The sequence below is a fragment of the Manis javanica genome, chromosome 6, assembly GCF_040802235.1.
Source record: "Manis javanica isolate MJ-LG chromosome 6, MJ_LKY, whole genome shotgun sequence".
NCBI lineage: Eukaryota > Metazoa > Chordata > Mammalia > Pholidota > Manidae > Manis > Manis javanica.
The window spans coordinates 33,363,919-33,384,452 of NC_133161.1; the positions used below are offsets into that span (position 1 = coordinate 33,363,919).

The 20,534-nt window shown below is 37.0% G+C and overlaps 1 long non-coding RNA gene across 1 annotated transcript in view; it reads left to right on the forward strand.

Annotated features, from left to right (window-relative positions):
* Positions 1 to 20,534, forward strand: part of LOC118974139 (uncharacterized) — a 457,532-nt gene that overhangs the window by 428,584 nt on the left and 8,414 nt on the right. The window contains exon 7 of the long non-coding RNA XR_012132176.1: positions 20,089 to 20,280. This is a non-coding gene — a long non-coding RNA (uncharacterized lncRNA). The remainder of the gene's footprint in view (positions 1 to 20,088; positions 20,281 to 20,534) is intronic.

Consider the following 20,534-nt stretch of genomic DNA (forward strand, 5'->3'; position numbering starts at 1 on the left):
ACAATTGTGTGGTAATTATTAATGGTGAAAATATGTGAAGTTGCAGTGACTCTGCATTTGAAGTCTAGTATGTGTCATTTGTTTTATTCATGATAAACAGATCACTTAGTTGGAAAAATCCCATCTGCTTAGATATATCTCTTATTATTTATGAGAACCGTGTTTAGGAATGCAGGCGGCACATGTGCATAATTAATCCTGAAGAGAATTAGACATTGTTTGATTCACAGCTGAATGCAATTAGCATTAGGAAGTTTACATATGTTGGCAATAACACAGATTAGCAACTAAAGTGCTTGTTAAAAAATTTAACCTGAGGCTGCTGGAGTAGACCTCTCTTAATGATGCTTTAAATGTTGTTGATGAAGTAATAATCAATTTTGTTTTATAAATAGTAAATCAAGAATTTAGGTCTAATTAGCAGTGCTACAGATCACTTCACTTACATATCAGACATACTTGTGATGTGTGCTATGAACTTTCTTGGAGTATTGTGTGCAAACAGTTGTTATGGGAAAGACATGATCCTTTCTGGAAAAAAGAAATCATTCCCCAGCTAGAGAAGCCTGGGGTGTCTTCCTTCAGGAAGGACTCCTCTAGAGAAGTTCAGTAGGCGAGGTCTGTCTTTGTCTCTCTGCAGCTTTTAATTGCAGGAGAGAGAAACAATACCCTCTCTTTCACAAGCAGAGCCATTAACCAGCTTTACAGACTGTGAAACGGAGGCATATAATAGGGAGGGAGGAGAGAATGGAAATGACGAAAATTAGGCCGAAAGTAAAATTGAGCTGTAATTGTTTGCACTTCAACTTTGAGAAGTTCACCATTAATTAAAACGTTTCTGCACCACTCACCACCAGAGTGGCAAGAAGGAGACAAGGCTGTATGTGAAGCAGCCCTGGAGACTTCAGGAAAGCAAGCAAGGCCTTTTATGCAGGAGGGATCATCTCCTGCACACAAATGCCGCAGTCATAGGCGTGCAGGCGGGCTACTCTCACCCGTGACATTCTTCACAAAGCCCTTAGTTATGATTCTGACCCTTCCCTGTGCCTCATTATAAATCAGTATCATTTATTTTAAGAAAGAATGGGGATATAGACACAGTTTATTTAGGAAATATTTACCCTATTTCGTGGAGTCTAAGTCTCATATTTCTTTTTTCACATTTAAACATCTCTGAAATGTAGATCCCTTTCACAGTGATGACCATCATGAATTAAATGGCAACTTTTTTTTCCCCTTAGTACATAAAATAATGCCAGTAGCATCTTAGCTTCAATTACCTGTGGTGCTGAATGTCCCTTCTGTGCCAGGCAGTGTGCTAGGGGTGAGGGAATAGATGAGATGTGATGCAATGCACGAAGAGTTACAGTAAGGGTGTGGACAAAGACTGCGTGCAACCAAACTTGCAGAATGTTAACTTCATTGGCATACGGCTCAGGAAGCATGTGGACGTGGGATTCTGTAACAGGGTCATGCGCTTGCACCCAGTGCCATTATAGTGACTCCTTTGTGGACGATAAGCCGTGGCAGTGGGCACATCTGGAATATAGACTCTGCGTGGGTAGGAAGTGTTTTCTGTTTGCTCAGCAGTGTTCCAAGCACTGAGAACAGCGCTTGGCACATGGAGTCAGTAACTACTTCTTGAATGAAGAAGAATTCAGGTCGGGGTTGGCTTTGCCTGGTGAGCCAAGATAGATTTTTCATTTGTAAATGGTTGAAAGCAAAAATCAAAGGAAGAAAAGTATTTCATGACATACTAAAACTAAATAAAATGCAAATTCCCATGCATATAAAATTCTATTGTCACACACCACATTCATTCACTCATGTTTTGTCTGTGACTATTTTCTCACTACAAAAGCAGAGTTGGGTATTTGTCACAGGGACTTTTTGGCCCACAAAGCCTTAAATATTTAGTATCTAACTGTTTACAGAAAAAGTTTGCTGACCTCTAGACAAGGCTATTGTTGTCAGATCAGCTCTGAAGGGTTTAGGTACCTACAGTGCGGTTGTTCTGAGTCCTCCCCAGCTCCTTCCTGTGGAATTACCTCCTGCTCCTTGTCTCCCTGGATGAGGAAGCTTGAGCATCATCACTGGTGACATACTTGATGACAGGGAAGCTGACCCCATTCCAAGGCCTCTCACACACATGCTACAATTGTCCCTTGACCCTCATAAAATTAAATTAATTTTGGCTCTCCTGGTAGAAATGCATAAGCTGAATTGTATGTGCTAAAGCTTAAAGATAATACCTCCGGGTACATGATCAAATTTGGTACAACTTTAATCCATTTGGCTTCTATCCAAGAAGAACTACTATAGAAAGAAGGTACTAACTGAATTTCATTATCAAAATACTTTTGTGTTATGTGGTCCTGAGACGTGAATCTAGAGACTGTTATGCTTTTAATTAAAGATTATCAGTTCTAAAGATCTTCTCTTCATTCACATCTGCTATGTGCTAGATGTTTTCACTTGTCCATTAGGAGTGCAGTGACTACAAAGGAATCACAAAGCCTGGACAGACAGGCAGGGAGCTAACACAATCCGAGATCAGGGCAATGTTGCAAGTGAGTCAGCTATTCAGACGTGCTTCCACTGGACTTGGGTGCAGTCCCTAGAGTAGGTAGAAAGCAGCCTTTAAAGGGGAGGAATATAATAGGCAAGGATAGAGTAAGCACATGAATTCATTGCGATGCTCTGGGTTCTCCTCCCCTTTCAAGAGCACAACTGGCTGCAGTCAGGAACTGCTTCTGTATGCAAACAGAGACACAAACTATCCCATTATTATAGGCTCACATGTCTCTAAGCACCATGAGGCCAGGATCCAGGCCTGTCTTATTCATGGTTCTGTGTATCCCCAGTACCTCAGTGTAGTACATCGCTAATACATTTCTCCTGACTGAAAGAAATATCCCAGGCAGGCAATAATGCAGCTGGATTCCCTTAGATCTCTCCTTGGAACCTGCAGTTCTCTGCTGTCTCTGTTGATATTATGGAGATTTTCTGATGTGGACAGATACAAGTGTGCAAAAAAAAAAAAACTCTCCTCACAAAAGAATAAATGGGAGGAAGGAGGGATAATTAATTTAAAAAATAATAAGACTTCATGGTGATGTTACTCATGTCTTTGTCTTTAAGGAGTAAATCCTAAGCACAGGCGATTATTTATTTTAACATCTCAGTGAGACTGAAAAGGGAACTGGCCCCAAACTACTTCTTTATTTACCTGCATGAGGATCTGAAATGTTTATGTTTAGAATTTTACCCATTTGGATTAAGGTGTAATAATCCCTAAAACTTTCTATTTAAAAAGAAAATAGTTATTTGGGAGCATTATCTCCCACTAGCTGCTAATTTATCACCCATTAATATTTTAGTATAAAGTAGTAAGTTCTGTACCCTCTAAGAACATAAAACTGAGGAAAGAAGCAGGATTGTAAAAACTTGGAAGAGCTGGATTATATATCAAAGTTCAGAGTATGAGGTACTGTCAACAGTGCAAATCTACTGAGTCATTTGTTGGGAAGCTAGTAGGTAATTAAGAGAAACCTAGAAAGGGATGCTGAATCTGGGAGGAAAATAGCTTGTTATAGAGATTACTAAATCCCTGTTATACATTTCCCCCTTCTGCCTTCCAGGGACCTTTTAATTAAACACACACACACAGAGACACATGCACACACTGAGTTTTAGAAGGGAACATGTCAACCCACTAGAAAACTTTCCCACCTTCTTTATACCCAAGTGTGCCTGTGTGTCTAAATTCTGGATGAGAAGTGAGCAGAGATAATATTTGCAATTTCTATATTATATTCTTGAAAGGAAGCTGCTTATTCTCTATTTTCTCTTTTCTCCTTCCTGTGTTGAAGAAAGAGGACATGTTGCCTAGAGTATTAATCTGCTAAGGCCACCATAACAAAATACCTTAGGCTGAGTGGCCTAAACAATAGAAATACATTTTCTCACAGTTCTGGAAGCTGGAAGTGCAAGGTGAGGTGCCCTCAGGTTTGGTTTCTGGCAAAGCCTCTCTGCCTGGCTTGTGGACGGCTGCCTTCCCTCTGTGTCTTCATGTGACTCTTCCACTTGTACAAATGGAAAGAAAGAGAGACGTCTGGTACCTCTTCCTCTAACTCTTTTTATAAGGGTGCTGATCATGTGGGATTGAGGTCCCATTCTTACAACTTCATTTTACCTTTATTACTTCTTTGGATCTCTGGGGGTAAAATCTGTTCCCAGACCAGGGCAAATTACCTTTGAAACCGAAATCAGTCAAAGGGAGAAATAAAGTGGGAGAAACCCGTTTATTGCTTGTAAGCAGTCATCCACTTTTGCTCCCCGTGTCTCTTGTGACCTGGCTGAAATGTGGAGCTCCCTGTCCATACATGTCCTCGCTCCCCCATATAATCACCTATTAATATGGAGATGGCTACTTCTCCCCACCCCTTGGAAACATCTATTGATATGGAGACGCACTAAGGCCAGGAAGAGATTCTGGAAATATTGCAATTTTACCCACACTCTTTATAAGGCATAATCTCCAATACATTTTGGGTTAGAGCTTCAACATATGGACATACTAATTTTAGGGAGGGACACAATTCCGTCTGTAATAGTCAACTTTGATGATATTTTTTAGGCAATGGTTGGAGTCCCATGATGGGAGAACCTGGGTGACTTCTTAAAGTAGAAGTATGTGAACTCCCCGGATGGCCCACCTGTCTCAGGATCATTCTGTTGCAGCAACTGGGTTTCTGGATATGTTTGTTACAGCAGCTGCATCCTAACTAAAGGAGTGTCAAATAGGAGAGCCAAAGGAGTTCCTCTCACTTCAGTCTCTGTTTGAGGAAGTGTTCATAACAGGAAAACCCAGAATAGTTCAGCCATCCTTGTATCTGCATCTTTTTTTTTCAATGTACTTTGACTCTGTTTAACACTAATATAATTAGATCCAAATAGACCAATGACTAGAAACCATAGTCTCATCTTTCATATAACAATTGTCTATCTAATCTATAGAAACAGAATTGATTTTGGTCCTAATTTCTGACAGATATGAGGATAACAAAGGTATAAATTCAGATACTGGCTTAATTATATTTCTTGCCAAGTTCATGTTGCCACCTTGAAAGACAGAGCTCATTTTTTAAAGTAGATACCTTGTAAAAATAATTACTTGCCATGAAACTAAGGCATTTCATGGGAACTCCTTTAGAATACTTAGAAAACAGGAACTATTGAGTTTCTTTTGGGGATAATAGAATGCTCTAAAAGTAGATTATGGAGATGGTTATACAGCTATGAACATAAAACCACTGACCTGTACGTATATGTTAAATGGGTGAATTATGTGGCATGTGAGTTATATCCAATCAAGCTGCATAAAAGGGGGGATGTGGGAGACACATGGCTAAACACGTTGAGAAATCGTTCCTATTTTATCCACCCTTGCAGAATTTTTAAGTGCTATAACATATCTGCCTTAGAACAAACAAAAACCCCTGAGGTATGTGTTCAGCTGTAAATAATAGAATACTCTAAACTGCTTCTCTCCTGGCTTAACTAGAAAGGGGCACAAACGTTTCACACAACAGAGTCCAGAGGGAGGAGGTCCAGGGCTGGGACAGCAGCTCAGCAAGGCCAATAGTGAGACCCTTTCCATCTCATACTCCACTGCTCCTGGCATGTAGGCCTTTGTCATTTGGCCTGGCAACTCAAGTCCTTCTTGCCTCAGCTCTACCCTCTGAGCACGAGGAAGGGAAACACTCTGCTGGAGTTTCCACTTACCTTTTCTTCTCAGATGTCTGCCACGGGGCCTCCTCTCCTAACTGTAAAAGAGACTGGGAAATCCCAAGTTTAAGCTTCCCAGTATGTTTTCTACAGGAATGGGGAGAAGGAGATTTTAAATAGCTTTGGCTCTCCATTCAGCATTTCCAAAGTCATAATATGAACTGCTTTTCATATTCAACATACATAATATATATAGTATGTATTTTTAAGTAAATACAATGCAACATGTTAATTGAACAAAGTATTTAATGATTGAGAAATGTCATATCTCAGGTTTAAACATATGATCAAACTAATGGTTCTTCTAATTTTCATAAAATATTCAGATACTTATAGAGAATTAAGCATTTTAAATTACAGGATTTAGAGTTTAAAGAACCCACATGTATATGTATGTGTGTATGTATATGTATGTTATATGTATTCTTCTGCTCCACCCCACATTCTCCTTCCTACAGGATCAGTTCCAAGGTCACATTCCATAACTGCCTCTAGCCTTAAGTCCAGACTTCCATGTGATATGCAGCCTTCAGCATTAGGTCCCACATTTCTCCTTGAAGACTGATAAGCTAAAAAAACAGTTATTAGCCCTGAACCAATCTCAGACCTCTCTTAGGGACAAATCCACCTACTTATTATTAAATTAAATAATGATTAGAGCTCATCACCAAGTGTGACAGTATAAATGCAAATTCCCATGAGGCAGCTTCTGATATACAAATGGACAGCTCAGAACACACACAAACACACACCTATGGAGAAATACATATGCAGTAGTAAATCCTTACTTTTTAGTTTATACAATCCAGGCTATGTCCATTTTTTCCTAGGTTTCATAAGGTACCCTAAATTTAAAACAAAAAACTGGATTGCAAAAAGAAAAAAAAATTGGAGGTAGAAAGGGGAAAAGCCAAGTGAAAACTCTACAGCCTTAGAATTATCTTCCAGGGATAAACATGTATGAGGGTCATTAAGAAAGTCAAATCAGCCTTGGGTACAATTGCTTTGGTGTACAGTTATCGCGGCAGAGCCACACAGCTCCATGTATTTGGCAGGGGGCTACTGGCAGAGCCGTCTGGCATGCATGAGAGTTAGACTTAGAGCCAGAGTAGTGAGCTTGCTCAGTGTTTTTCCTACGGAAGTCACTAAATAAGCAGTCTCCAGAGGGCAAAAGACACATGGTGTGGGGGAGCTCTAAACATGCATAATCCGCGTTCTGCCTTCAGAGGGGCCCCTTGCACGGTGGGCACAACACACACACACACACACACGCACATGCACAGAACTTTTCATTTGTTTCCCTAGGTTTTATTCTTATATTATTTAAAAATAGAGATGAATATTAATTTATTACTTTTACCAAACCACTTGAATTAATTGGTCTTTTTATACTTTATTCTGAATTTGATACTTCTGAATAAATGGAAGTCTTTGTCTTTCTGGGGGACTTTAGGGTCCTAAACAATGATTTAATTATAAAGATTGTTGCGACATGTATTTTTAACATAAGTATCCTGCTTGCCTTAACCTATATGTTTATTCTTTTATTAGAGCATTAATGCAAGTCAGGCCTGGGGAATCTTAAGAAGTTTCATAATTTCCACACTTCACTTTAAGTGTAATTCCTCTTCTTATGTCTTCTCTAGCTATAGAGAACAGCAGGTCATTATTTTTCTATAATGGTCTGAACTGTGGAGACTGTTAGACCTTTCTCTTGGCTAAATAATCCAAGTTCCTTTGCTTAAACTTTTCTTTACAGCTTCTATTTCTCAACCCTTTAACATCTCTCATTGAGGTCCTCAGTTGATATAAATAGTCATTTTCACTTTTTTTCTCTGTATGATTATTTGAAATAGTATTTCTAAGAAAAAAATTAATATAACTTTAAATGGTTTTACACTATGCACATTACAGGGTCTAAAGAAATATGTACTCCCAAGATTCAAAAAGACTGGTGATTACTTTTGAAAACTTAGACTACACTAGGTAGCTCCAGAAAATGGGATAAAATAAAACATGTAGGTTTTATTTGTCAGAACAAAAAGATTTGCCATAATGATTACAATTTGGCAAGTCTATTGTGAGGCCCCTCAGGTGGAAAAAAAGCCCTATAGCCCATATGGGATATTAGAAACAAGAGCAATAAGCAGCATGAGATTTTATAGGGAAAAAAAGTCACTCAAAAGACTAAAGTTCTCCTTTCTTTAACAAAATTACAAAATTAGTAGATGAAGGAAATGTATTTAGTTTAATACACCTAGTCAGCAATAAAGCTTTCAATGAAGTTTTACCTCAAAGTGCAATTCAAATTAACTTATGAGAAAAAAAAGTATAACTTTTGAGACAGCTGAAACCTCTTACCTAATAAAGTGCTTTACCAAAGCTTTTGAAGCCTAGTATCAGGCAAGGAACAATGAAAAGTGGGCTTGCTTCATTGTTTAGAGAACAAGGGAATACTTGCTGCATACCCTGAGGCTACTTCTACCCTTTTGACCTTCCCCACGGAGAGCTTTAGCCCCTGTGGGGGAAAAAAAAGCACTGAAATGTTATAGAGTGCAGCACAGCAGGAACTTGGAGGGTAGGGCTTATTGGGGGTGGAGTGCACCTGATGCATGGTGAACCACCCCAGCTCCCTCTTCTGGGCCCCCCAGGGGGTCAGGCCTGCAGCCAATCATACACCCACATATTCCTCCCACTCACCCCCAAAGATACAGAGGACCCTTCCCTGGAGAAAATTAAGAACTCTAGTGAAAAGATCTGTAGACTATATATTTAAAGATCCCCTTTACACAAATACTCATGTTGAAAATCTTTCCTATGCACCAAGAGATGTCATCCAGTTTTTCTTTTTACAACATATAAATGTGCCTCACTCTTCAGTTTGAATGAACAGTCAAGAAATACCAAATATTTGAGGAAAGTCTGAAGTATAAATACAGAGTGACACAAAGAGAAAAAACTAGGAGAAAATGGAGACAATATAAGACACAAAAGAAAACTTTAAAAAATATTATATAAGTTATTATTATTATCCTGATTAATGAGAGAAGATATTGCACCTAAAAGGAACAAGGTGTTATCATAAAAAGGAATAATCAAAGAACAAGGAATAGTCATTGGAATTTAAAATATGATAAAATATGATAATGGATTTAAAATATGGAATTTAAAATATGATTAAAATATGATTTAAAATAAGAAAAAATTCTTAGAAAGTACGGAAGATAGTATCAAGGAGCTTTCCTGGCAGGATGGGGAGGTGGGAAGACAAGCACTATAGAAGAGGAAAAAGAGAATAAATTTAAGAGATACAAAATCAGGATATGAAGAACAAAGAAGATAGAGTTGACAAAATTATCAAAAATCAATTCAGAAGCATTTTGCAGAACTAAAGGTCCTGTGTCTTCAAATAGAAAGGGCCTAAAGAGGGCCAAACACAATGGAAAAAGACCCTCACCAAAGCAGATGGTTCTAACTTTTGGAAAAATAGGGTTGGAAAAAGATTCTAAGAACTTCTTAAAGAGTAGAAGCAAGTCAAGGAGAAATGGCTTGGGAATAGGAAATTACGCTGGAATTCTTAAGAGCAACTCTTGAGTTCCAGAAGACTGTGGCCCAATGCCTATAAAATTTCATTATAAAATTATTTCAAAGTTAGCATTCACAAATGAGGGTAGAATAAAGACATCCTCGGATATTCAATATCTAAAATAAATTAATGTACTTTCTGTGTACTTTTTCTTAGGGGAGTACTAGAAGACATGCTTTAGAAATACAAGAGAGAAAAAAAGGCAAGAAAAAAGATGCAGAAATCAAGGGTTCAGGTACAGGAGACCAACAGAGGGAAGGGCCAGTATGTCGGCACACATCAACACCGATTAGAGCAAGAGATAGAGGGCTGGCGGGGGAGACTGCTTAGAACTGTTTCAGTGTTTAGAAAAAAATATTAATAGGCCTTTGGCATATTTCTGGAGTATTTACTTAAATAAATATCTTTTGATAATTACTCCATAGTGTAAGGCTGAGAGCACTGACGGGAGGAGCAAGCACGTCGGACCCTGATGACATGTCAAAGTCCCCGGCTGCTGCCCCTCCCACGTCGGACCCTGATGATGTGTCAAAGCTGTTGCCCCCTCCCTACCTGATACGTTAGCCAATCCTCGCGCCGCTGTAAATCTAAGCTCTGCCTCCCCCTGCCTTCTTTAAAAACTCACTGCCTGTCTGCTTACGCGCGCGAATTCCCCAGCCTCTATTTCTGTAGACTGAAGAAATCTCGCCCGGGTGTTTGCGTTAAAATAAATTACCTGGACCTTTGTTGCCTCTCTTCGCCTGCTTATTTTGGCTAGAATTTATCTTACACATAGGAAATATAAATGAAAAATAGTTATAGAGAAACATCAAGGAAATAATGAAGCAATATTAATTCCAGGAAAAACAATAACTTTATTATAAAATAATTGTAATCATAATTCATTTTTTGTCCCAGAAGTGAAAAATCTTTGTGTAACAATATTTATATAAACACTATCACCTTAACCAAAAATTACAGTTTAACTGTACTGAGAGATTGGGACCCAACAAGTAGATGGGGAACATAAGAGAGAGGTAAATTCTCTATTTCTAAAGCAAAATGTCAACATATTATTTCTATAATTGTTACATTAAGAAATTGATGTATCATATATATGGATGTAATATGAATACCAGAAAAAATGTATATGTAACATATATGTATATATGGATGACATGTATGGGTGAATATATATGGATACGAGCAGAAATGCCTTAAAGGCATTGGAAGTGGTTGTCTTTACAGAGCAGAATAATCAGGAGTCATAGGAAGGACTGTTGGATTGTAGCATAAGCCTTTTAGCACTACATGCCTGTATTATTTTCATGAAGTTGATGCAGTTAAACTCATGAATGCTAATAGGAATAAGTAGGTTAGATTTTACTGAGTTCTTTCCAAATCAGTCAAACTAACTGGTTAGGTTAAATAATGACCTCTTTCTTTTGAGTGTTCAGTGTTTTTTTTATTTCTGTAAATTGGCCATTAGGTAGAACCCTCTGGACAAATTCAGACTTATTGGCAGTTACAATAGGTATATGGATTAGGTCACAATTTCTAAAGTGCTTTTTATAAATGTGATGTCATTTTATTAATTTATATGCACAAAATTTTATTGGTTAACTTGGTTTTCGCAAGCTATGTTGTTTGGCATGCATAGAAATACAAACTTCAGTTCAAAAATTAAAAACACGTAACATTCCTGCAGGTATTAGAGGAGTGTAATTTTCATCTCAAATTTCATGTCTTTACATTTTACGGCTTTGCATCTCTATTCATGGCTTTCTTCCAAAATTTTTTTCCTTGTCTTCGATTCCTGTTCCTTTTGCCCACGGAGTGCCTCCAAATTTTGCCTAGTCTCTCAGGCTCTTTAGGACCTCATGTAGTCACTAAGGACAGTTGTGGCTAAGAGATGCTAATGTGAAAGGAGCTTCAAGAAATGCTGCCGAGGTGCTCAGTCACTGCAAACTCTGAGGCGCTGCTGGCTCTAAACCTCATGAACATAAACATCCCAGAAACAATCTGAGTGGAATAAGAACCAAGACTGTTAGACATTTGGTAGGGACTGGTGTCTGCAGGAGTCAAAAAGAAAAAAAAAATTAGTAAGTATGTGGAAAATAAGCAGTTACCCAACTTTGGTCAAAGATGCGATTTTTCACCAAGAACTACATGATACAGTCTAAGTAACACACAAGCAGCTGGTCTATTCATGAAAACCAACAAAAAAAACATCACACTGGTTATCTGGCAAGTTTAATAAAATAATAACCAAAAAAAAAGTTTGGCTTGGTCCTTTTACTCTTCAGACAGTTTTGTTGCATTCTCACTTCAAACATCATAAAAATAAGCTGCTTTACCTCAGCTTTTGGAAATACCTGTTTCGTGTGATTTTTGATGACTTAAAAGGGAGCATACCATTCGGAATTTCACAGTGACCGATGTGTTTGTGACACGATGATACTCTTTTATTTCAGGAAGCAGCCAAAAGCAATTAAGGAAGACTGTATTCATCACAGCAGAATACATCCTGTTAAACTAATTGGAACATTATACAGTACAATCTTGGCAAAATGTACCAAGTATGAAAAGATGTCACTGTCTTAATAATTCTGTGATGGCCGCAGGAGGACAAATAGTTGTTGTTGACAAGTGTTTGATCTTCATAAGTCTGCCTCTGTGACAAACTACAAACTATATTTTATCCTCTACTTCTGTGATCCTTCACCCAGAGAAGACCCAACACCTGGCATCTTTTCAAAATTTTCTTTTTTTTTTTTCCTTTTACATCAGTGGCAAAAGTTAAAAAGGTAACATGAAAAGAAAGATGAAACGGGGATACTGTTCAAATTGAAGGACTGTAGTTTCAAGTTTCAATCCTGTATCAAAACATCCCCACCTCATTTTCTTTTCCAGTCATCACAAATGATGAGTATAAAGAGATAGACAAACATCAGGACAATGCTGTGTGTGTACGGCAATCCGAAAATCACAGCTACAAAATTATACCTGACATATCAAAAACCGACAGTCACATCTTTAAGATTTCCTTCTCTCATTCCCATGGACCTTCTTGATTAATAAATCTGACACATAAAAAGCATCTATATGACTAAAGTGCCAGTTACCGGAAAGACCGTTTTGATCTATTTCTCAACTTTTAGAAGAAATATTCTCTTTTTCATGAATGCAGGATCTGTTCACTGACTGCCAGCTTTCAAATGACCACCTCTTGAAGTTTGATTTTAAGTTTTAAATAAATATTGTATGCATGCAGAATAATTACGATGCTCTAGAGAAATACTGTATAATGACATTGATTCTTTTTTATCTGAAAATGCCAAGCCCTTAAGGCAGTGAAGTCTGCATTTGCTACAGATACGGGAAGCTTCATTCCATGTGCTAAATTTCAGAAGAGGCATGCATAGCACTTTCATTAAGACACTAGGCAGTATTTCCTGAGTAAACTCCAATTTTCATGAGTATAAACCTTCTTTCCATAAGATTCATCTGTTCTAAGCTACAGAAAGGAACTCACCGACCTTTAAATTAATGTTCTATATATATGTATATTTTAAATGATCAAAATGCTTCTTCATCCTGAAATGAAGACTATTTTAAAGACTAAAATATTTGTTCCACTTATGTCTATAAATGGCATATGCAGTTCCCTCCCAAACTCCATAGATATCATCCGGCATTGTTTTCATTGTTTAGAAACATAATGAAAATAAGACAAGGATCAGAGATAGACATCAACATTACTTCTTATCAGTTGTGTCCTCTGTTGGAATTCCTTGAAAAATTACATTTTGTCTAAATACAACCACACTCATAGCATAGCAGCCACAGGCATACATGAGGAAAGGACCATTCTCTATTAAAAATGTATCCAGATTCAGGAACCTGTTGAAATACATTGGCTCATCAAAATATTTTGGTAAAATCAGACCAAATTTTTTTAATTCAGTTCAAAAAAAAATACTGTTAATGTCAAACTTGACTGACATGGGATTTCCTTAGATGCTGTTTTTGATCAGTAGCTCACTGGAGCCCATACCTTCCAGTCCATCAGGAAAGCTCTTCATTTCACACCTTAGATCCGATAGTTGCCTCTCAGCCCCATCACTCCCAGCCTGGCCCAGGCTTGGCCGTTTATGCCTTTGTCTGTGGTAGCCTCCTAATGGGCTTCCTGCTCCCAGTCTTGTTCCTGATGACACTGTTGTCACAGTTCTGCATAGCAGCCACAGTTGATTTTTTAAAAACAGAAGTAATTGTAATCATAATTCATTTTTTGTCCCAGGAGTGAAAAAATCTTTGTGTAACAATATTTATATAAACACTATAATGATGTTTTTACTTTCTGATCACAACCCTCCAATGGATCCAGGTTACACCTAGACTAGAATAAAATCCACACTGATGTCTGTGGCCACTGAACTCCTAAGCTGTCCCCCCGTGGCATATTCTCCCGCCTTGTATCCACAGTCTCTCCTGCCCTCACTCTGCTCCAGTTGATGCTGCTCTTATTTCTGTCAATGAGGGAAACTGATTCTTGCCTCAGGGTCTTTGACCTTGCTGATTCTCTGACTTGAATATTTTCTCCCATATTTTTTCATGACTTCATCCTTCCTTCACCTCAGCAAATAATTGTTCTCTGATGCCTTTTTTAAAGTTAAAGTATCATTGATATACAATCTTATGAAGGTTTTCTCATGAGCAACATTGTGGTTTCAGCGTTCACCCATACTATCAAGTCCTACCCCATGAACCCATTGCAGTCACTGTCCATCAGCATAGTAAGATGCTATAGAGTCACTACTTGTCTTCTTAGTGCTGCACTGCCTTCCTCATGATCTACCGATACTGTATGTGCTAATTATAATGCCCCTTAATCCCCTTCTCCCTCCCTACCCACCCACCCTTTCCAGTCCCTTCCCACTAGTCCCTTCTTGGAGTCTGTGAGTCTGCTGCTGTTTTGTTCCTTCAGTTTTGCTTTGCTGTTATACTCCACAAATGAGGGAAATCATTTAGTACTTATCTTTCTCCACCTGGCTTATTTCACCAAACATAATACCCTCTAGCTCCATCCATGTTGTTGCAAATGGTAGGATTTGTTTTCTTCTTATGGCTGAAAAATATTCTCTTGTGTATATGTATCACATCTTCTTTATCCATTCATCTACTGATGCACACTTAGGTTGCTTCCATGTGTTGACTATTGTAAATAGTGCTGAGATAAACATAGGGGTGCATATGTCTTTTCTAATCAGAGATCTTGTATTCTTCTGGTAAATTTCTAGGAGTGGAATTCCTGGGTCAAATGGTATTTCTATTTTTAATTTTTTGAGGAACCTCCATACTGCTTTCCACAATGGTTGATCCAATTTACATTCCCACCAACAGTATAGGAGGGTTCCCCTTTTTCTGCATCCTCGCCAGCATTTGTTCCTTGTCTTTTGGATGTTGGCCATCCTAACTGGTGTGAGGTGATATCTCATTGTGGTTTTAATTTGCATTTCCTTGATGAGTCTCTGCTTGCCCTTTTAAAAACATCTCTCTTCACACTCTGCTTCTTTATCCTGCATTCTTTTTCTTCATTGTGCTTACTACTGTCTGAAATTAAGTAATATATATATTTGTGTATGTGTTTATGATGAACTTTGATCATATAAGTTCCACAAATTCTGGGACTTTGCTTTGTTTTGTTGCTATTTTCCCAGCATCTAAAGTAGTATACCTGAACAATGAAAATAAATGAACAGATATGTGAATGAAGGCAGAGAAGTTAAATGGCTGATCTTTGATTTGATATATTTTTATTTCTCAGACATGTTAAGTTAATTTACATGTGAGCACTTAGCTAAAGAATCATTTGTCCATGCCATGAACACTGGTATATATTGCTTTAAACATTTGATTGCCTCACTTGTATTTTCCCTGCTGTAGGTATGTATGAGAAATTTGCAACACGTGCTTCTTTCAACTTTGTCCATAATGGCGTCATTTACACATTTGAAATGCTTCAGTCTAACATATATATGTACACTGATCAAGCATTTCAAAGCATGGACACGTGATTAATTCAAAAATTCTAATTCTCCCCTTTTCTTCTCAGCTCCACATTTACATATGCAACTGATGTCTGATATCTTGTCATGTGTATCTTGTAGGTACATCAGTTTCAAAGTCCAATACTGAACTCATTATTTCATCCCAGACCTTTCTTCCCTTTTATTTCTTATTTTAGTAAAAGATACCACAATCAAACAAATTATCAAGTCAGAAACACAAGGGTCATCCTATGGATCACCCTCTCCATCTTCCTCCTCACCCCAACCTTTAGTCCCTATTCATTCTGGAGCTGCCACCCTTTTCTTGTGCTTCCCTGTGTGAGCTGAGGACTCATCTGAGCTGCTGTAGTTTTCTGTTAACTATTTCTCTGTCATTAGATCTGAACCTCTCTGATTCTGACTGATATGTACTCCATCTGTAAACATAGTAGTCTTTTTAAAATGTAAAACAGATGATATTACTCATCTGCTTTGAACTCTTCAGTTCTTTCCCAGGGTCTGGAAGTCCGAATTATTCAGCTTGGCTCCAAAGCCCTCTGCTTTCTGCCTCTGCTAAACATATCTACTGTGTCTCCCCCCAAGACTTACTCTTCACCCAGCGGACAGTGCAGTTTTCTGAAGACACTGTTCTTCCATGCTCCGTGACACCTTTGTACTCTCGTTCCTTCCTGGAATAATCTACTTTTTATAACTATAAATTACTACTCAGTCTTTAGGGTACCCATTAAGGATTTTTTTCTCTTTGACAAATGTTTCTAGATTTCTCACAATCTTTCTAATCCATCTCCTGCCCTACAGAACTGAATATTCTTTTCTTTGGGCATATAATACTTATAATAGTTCCTATTTCACTGGATTACAATCACATGATTATGTACCTCTCTGAACTAAGTCTATGAGCAATTTGTGGCCAGGTTACATATTTTACTATTACAATATCTGGTACCTAACAAATGTTGAATAAATATTTGCTGAGTTAATGAATAAACAAATGAAGGAATTCATATTCTCTTTGCATATACTTCAGTGATTTGGAATTTTTGGCAACTGACAAAAATACACATCTTTAAAACAGTTACTAATTAAATCAGTATATAAAAATCAAAATTTCTTTGTTCTTTTAACCATAAACCCACATTATTATTCACATTCAAGCTTTCTGTATTTTTTTTCTTTTTGGAACATCCCTTTTTAATTCATTCTGTATCCATTTAAAGCTGATTATAATTAATTATTTTGATCTTCATATAGTTGTCACATGGACTTTTATAGACATTCCATTATAATTAAAAATAGATTAATGGACATTTAAAACATGCCACTGTTCTTTAATAAAGCTTATATCTGTGGTCCACTGCTGGTGAAATGACCCAAAAATATATCAGAACAGTAGTTTGTAATTTTGATAAAGAACACATTTGGCTTTCGAGTTTTTAAATCAAGGCCCTTTTCCAGTTGGTTGAGTACCAGATGCATCACACAGATTTCTTTACATATAAGAGTATTACTTATTGTCATGGGGCAATTTAAGTGCTGTGCTAAGGGCAGTCTAACTAGATTAAGTCAGAAGTTATTGCCCAGGCATATATTAAAAAATTATATTAGACTTCTGTTGGAAATTTTGAAGTAATAATTAAAAATATGTTCTAATCCACTATCAAGTAAATTTTATTTCTAACATGACTATTGTTGGAGTTTTTTGTCTTTAAAAAGGTTCATCTTTTTGCCATAATTAAAAGACTTATTTGGTATTTGTTCAAAACTTCTTTGTATGTTCTAGCTCAAGATCTTCCATGGAAGCCTCATGTTGGCCTGAGGTCCCACTGGTGTTTCACACTTCAGATTTCAGCCACAGAGGCTCTACTCATACATGTTTTATATATTGGGTATCTGTTTAAGGTTTTCTTGGGATAAAAGAGGGTTCTACACTAAATGGAATTTTCAAATCATTACTTTTTTTTGTCACCATTTCATTAGATTATAGGAGTGTATTGGCTTGTGATGAATATGTGTTTCATTGTAATCAAGTTATCTGTCATTTGTAGAAATGTCTGTCTTTCATTTTAGACTATTTAGTGAATATAATCATCAATTTTATAGAATCCATTTAAACTGTGCTTGTTAGAATTCAAATGCACTCCCTTCCTTCCTTTAGAAAAAAATTAGCTCTCTAAACAGTTTTCTTTCATTGCTAGACAAGTTTCAGTGTAAGGGGTGTTCTTGTAAAATAAGAAGTCACTGTTGTTAAGTACATCCAACTTCCAATTCAGAAAAAAACACTATATTGAACTGTCAGTAAAATCTGTAAAAACTATGAGAAGTAGGCAATAAAACATTCTTGTGAGCATTAAATCAGTTAAGCAATTTTATATTCTTTTATGGTCTAGGCATGAATTAGGTGCTCATTAAGTTAGTGAAGGTGGTCAGTAGTTTTGGTGCCACATTACAATGCAGAGTTGTCTTACTGGAGCACAACTAGAGAAGAGTATATGGATGGTTGCATTTGTGATCCAAGTATGAAGCACCCTATTAAGTCAGAGGGAGACCATATAGTTTCAGGATGACCTTAGGATCATAATCTCCTCCAATATTTCTTTCTGAACACAGGCTGCTCAAATTATATATTTATGTCTTAAAAATAGAAACAAGAAATGGCTATAAGTAAATTTTAACTAGCTTTCCCAAAAGAAAAGGCCAACTAAAGAATACTTAGCATGCTTGATTCAAAACACAGTTTTCCATAAACTTGAAGAACAACCTTCACAAGGTTATTTAATTTATCTAAATTGTGATCAGACTGGAACATTGACAAAATTTTACTCCCAGGAGCCAACAGGGAAGATAACATTATATTTATAATTGTGAATGTGAAATCTCCAGCATTTTTCTTATGTTTTGAGCCCAGTTGCTAGTTGATATGTATAGTTTGATTTTTGAAAACAAAATCACCCACAGAAATGCTTATGGATAAGCAAGACTATTTGGGTATAAAGATAGAAATCATAGCCATCAGCGAGAGGTTATGCTTACTTCTTGACCAATCTTTCCAATTTCAATGATTCTCTCTTCTCTGGTGTCCAGGGCCCACACCAGAATAACCCCACAAATATTGTCTCAACTAGCTCTATTCATTGTGCTATTTTATAACCAGCTAGTCTCAGCTCCATCACGTCCTAATTCTCTTGAGACTCATTTTTTCATGGAGTGTGTGTGCTACTAGTAATAACTAAAATATGAGTCTTCCTTTCCTATATAATATAGTGAGTTGTAATGCATCTCTATTAGAAAATGACCAGTGTTTCCATTTTTAGTCTCCTTTAAAGATTATTGGAAAAATAATTTAGAACAAGCGCAAAATTAGAAACACAAAGTATTTAATGATAGCAAAACCACCTTCTACTAGATTTAGTGAGACCTTTAATAAGACATGGTAGCATTTCTTCCCTAGGCTCCCAGTATGTTCTTTTGTAAAAGAATCACAGGGCTATCTATTTCTCCTGCCTCCTGCCAAAATAAAATATATACAGTGGTCTGGGAAAGTGCCAGTTGGAAAAAGGATGACCAGCCAAATAAGAGAATCCTTACAAGGGAGTTTATGGTTAAATTGGGTATATGTCTCAAGGATTATTAGGTACACACAAATATTTGGAGGCTTTGTGAATGACTAAATGATTTATTAGTTTTTTGCTTCCTCATATGGGAAGACAAACTTGAAAACACTCACCCTAAAAAAGTGACTATATTTTCTTCAGGGGAGCCCTGGTTATCCTGATCAACTCATAAAAATAATAAAAACAATTGGGTTATCTGATTAGATGACTTATTTTATGTCACATATGTTTACAACTAATCAAGACGTTTGTCCCATCACATTTTAGTCCATTAATAATTCATTATACCAATTTTCTCCCACAGAAAAAAGATTTGAACAACTATTTCCTAAGAACCATGTCTTTTTGTTGTACTCCCAAGGAACTTATATCTATATCATTACAATAATAACTCTAATTCATCAGAGGACACTGAAGAAGAGGAGATATGGAAGTCCCTTCCAAAAACAGAATTATAGCTGGTCTACTGCATTCACTATCTCACTTTAATAAGTAGAATTATGCTGAAAATAGAATAAACAATAGGATCATAGACCTGGGCTTAAATAATATATTTTATACTCACTAGCTGTGTGGCATTGAAAAAGTTAGTTTTAGTTCTGTGTCTTTCAAATTCCACATCTGTAAAATGAAAATAGAGCTATTTCCCAAGGGTTCCAGTGGCAGTGAAGGTGAGAGTGTGCCTGGGTATTGTAGTAAGGGATTTTTATAAATGTCAACTTCTTCATACTCTCACCCCTTCAAATCTACTGCTAATTGGCAACCATCAAGTACATTTAATGTTTAAATTTGCAAAGGAGTTGAGTGTTTTTCAGTTACAAGTGGAAATCACAATTCATAAATGTTTTATAACCAATTTAACATCGATCAAAATATCCTAACAATCAGATTCCCATGTTGACAAGTTTGATTTTAGATGTCTTTTTAACTATTACAGAGCATATGAATGGGAAAATATTCCTAACTTTAGTTATATTTGCTTACTTCAGATGGATTTATGCTTCAGCTGCCACAGTTTTGGTTTTTTGCTTTGTTTTGTTTTGTTTTTTAGATTACTGCAGTGACCTTCTGGAAGGGTTCCTTGTCTACAGAGCCAATATCATCATTTTTCTCCTTTCCACTGTAGCCATCTTCTGCACTGATTATCCAAGACATATGTTTATCTCTATACCATGCCCCAAAATCTATGATGCCCCACTGTCAAAATATTAGAGTCCAAAACCTTCACTTGGCATTCTAAAGGGTGATTTTTTTTTTTTAGTCTTCTTTTCCTGTCTTACTGACCCATCCATCCATCACATATACTCCCGTTCCCCACCACAGCCACATAAATAACCAAACACCTATCCCAACATGTTCACAGTGCTGCAAACTCAACATGCTTTGAACTTTATTTCTCACTACCACTGTGCAGACAGTTCCTTTGGTGTAGAAGTCCCTGTTTGCACCTCTCCACAGCCCCATTTTTGTCCACATCAAACATATTAAGGTCATTTA